Here is a 2,885-nt window from a genome sequence, read left to right as displayed (position 1 = left end):
TCGCCCACAGTCTCACAGCTGACAAGTGGCAGAGCCGGGATTCGAACCCATGACCTCGGACTCCCAAGCCCGCGCTCTTTCCACTGAGCCACGCTGTTTCTCTGAGACTAAGATGAAGACTGTGAGTCCCCCGTGGGACAACCTGATTAGCTCGTATCTACCCCTGCGCTTAGGACAGCGCTTGGCACATAGTAAGAGCTTAGTGAATACTATGATGATGATGATAATCGAGAGGCAGCGTGGCTCGGTGGAAAGAGCCCGGGCTCGGGAGTCAGAGGTCATGGGTTCGAATCTGGGCTCTGCCACTTGTCAGCTGTGTGACTGTGGGCAAGCCTCTTCACTTCTCTGGGCCTCAGTGACCTCATCTGCAACATGGGGATGAAGACGGCGAGCCTTACGTGGGACGACCTGATGACCCTGTATCTCCCCCAGCCCTTAGAACAGTGCTAACAAATACCAACCTTATTATTATTATTAAAATGGGGATGAAGCCTTTGAGCCTCACGTGACACCACCTGATGACCCTGTGTCTCCCCCAGCGCTTAGAACAGTGTTCTGCACATAGTAAGCGCTTAACAAATAGCATTATTCTTATTAAAATGGGGATGAAGCCTGTGAGCCTCACGTGGGACAATCTGATGACCCTGTGTCTCCCCCAGCATTTAGAACAGTGCTCTGCACATAGTAAGCGCTTACCAAATATTATCATTATTATTAAAATGGGGATGAAGACTGTGAACCTCACGTGGGACAACCCGATGACCCTGTATCTCCCCCAGCGCTTAGAACGGCGCTCTGCACATAGTAAGCGCTTAACAAATAGCATTATTATTATTATTATTATTAATAAAATGGGGATGAAGCCTGTGAGCCTCACGCGGGACCACCTGGTGACCCTGTATCTCCCCCAGTGCTTAGAACGGCGCTCTGCACATAGTAAGCGCTTAACAAATAGCATTATTATTATTATTAATAAAATGGGGATGAAGCCTGTGAGCCTCACGCGGGACCACCTGGTGACCCTGTATCTCCCCCAGCGCTTAGAACGGCGCTCTGCACATAGTAAGCGCTTAACAAATAGCATTATTATTATTATTAATAAAATGGGGATGAAGCCTGTGAGCCTCACGCGGGACCACATGGTGACCCTGTATCTCCCCCAGCGCTTAGAACGGCGCTCTGCACATAGTAAGCGCTTAACAAATAGCATTATTATTATTATTAAAATGGGGATGAAGCCTGTGAGCCTCACGCGGGACCACCTGGTGACCCTGTATCTCCCCCAGCGCTTAGAACGGCGCTCCGCACATAGTAAGCGCTTAATATGATTGATTGATTGACAGGCTCCTCCCCATCCTCCCTACACGGAGCCCCGTTCACGAGGCCGAGGGGGCGGCCCCGCCCACCGCGCCCCCTCGACCAATCCCGGCTCTCCACCCCCGGGCGCCGTCGGATGGACGGCGAGCTCGTCCAATGAGAGGCCGGGGTCTCCCCGGGCGGGCCAATGGGGGAGGAGGAGGGGGCGGGCCCCGGCTGGCTCCGTCGCCCCCTCCCAGGTCGCGTTGTCGGGGAGAGGCCGCGCTGCCCGGACCCGCGTTCTGGGGGACCGACGCGCGTTCTGGGAACACGAGCCCACCTCGGGGGGCAATTGAGGGCGCTGAGGGGGCAACTCGGAGCCCTGAGGGGCGCTAACAACTGTTGGCGCTGAGGGGAAGCTGCCCACGCTGAGGAGACGCTGCCCACTTTGAGGGGACAACAGCTGTTGGCACTGAAGAGACCCTGCCCACGTTGAGGGGGCCCGGCCCACCCTGAGGGGCAACAGCTGTTGGCGCCGAAGGGCAGCTGGCCCACTCTGAGGAGGCCCGGCCCGTCCTGAAGGGACAACAACTGTTGGCGCCGCAGGGAAGCTGCCCACCCTGAGGGGAGGCCGCCCGCCCTGAGGAGACGCTGCCCACGCTGAGGGGTCAAGGGTCGGCGCCGAGGGGACGCCGCCCACGTTGAGGGGACAACAACTGTTGGCGCCGAAGGGACGCTGCCCGCGCTGAGGAGGCCCGGCCCGTCCTGAGGGGACGACAGCTGTTGGCGCCGAAGGGACGCTGCCCGCGCCGAGGAGACGCTGCCCACGCGGAGGGGTCAAGTGTCGGCGCTGAGGGGAAACTGCCCACGTTGAGAAGGCCCGGCCCGCCCTGAGGGGCAACAACTGTTGGCGCCGAAGGGACGCTGCCCGCGCCGAGGGGGCCCGGCCCGCCCTGAGGGGACGACAGCTGTTGGCACTGAAGGGAAGGTGCCCGTGTTGAGGAGGCCCGGCCCGCCTTGAGGGGCAACAACTGTTGGCGCTGAACGGAAGCTGCCCACGCTGAGGGGACGCCACCGGCCCTGAGGAGACGCCGCCCACGCTGAGGGGTCAAGTGTTGGAGCTGAGGGGACAACGACTGTTGGCGCTGAAGGGAAGCTGCCCACGTTGAGGAGGCCCGGCCCGCCCCGAGGGGGCAACAACTGTTGGCGCTGAGGGGAAGCAGCCCGCTCCGAGGGGACGCCGCCCGCCCTGAGGAGACGCTGCCCACGCTGAGGGGGTCGAGCGTCGGCGCTCAGGGGAAGCAGCCCACACGGAGGAGGCCCACCTTGAGGGGACGACGACTGTTGGCGCTGAAGGGAAGCTGCCCACGCTGAGGAGACGCTGCCCATGCTGAGGGGACAACAACTGTTGGCACCGAACGGAAGCTGCCCGCTCTGAGGGGGCCCGGCCCGCCCTGAGGAGACGACAACTGTTGGCGCTGAAGGGAAGTTCGCCCACGTTGAGGAGGCCCCGCTCGCCCTGAGGAGACAACTGTTGGCGCCGAAGGGACGTCGCCCACTCCGAGGCGGCCCGGCCCGCGCTGAGGCCA

The sequence above is a fragment of the Ornithorhynchus anatinus genome, unplaced genomic scaffold (genome assembly GCF_004115215.2).
Source record: "Ornithorhynchus anatinus isolate Pmale09 unplaced genomic scaffold, mOrnAna1.pri.v4 scaffold_264_arrow_ctg1, whole genome shotgun sequence".
NCBI classification, from domain to species: Eukaryota; Metazoa; Chordata; class Mammalia; order Monotremata; family Ornithorhynchidae; genus Ornithorhynchus; species Ornithorhynchus anatinus.
Note: the sequence above shows the minus strand (reverse complement) of the source record.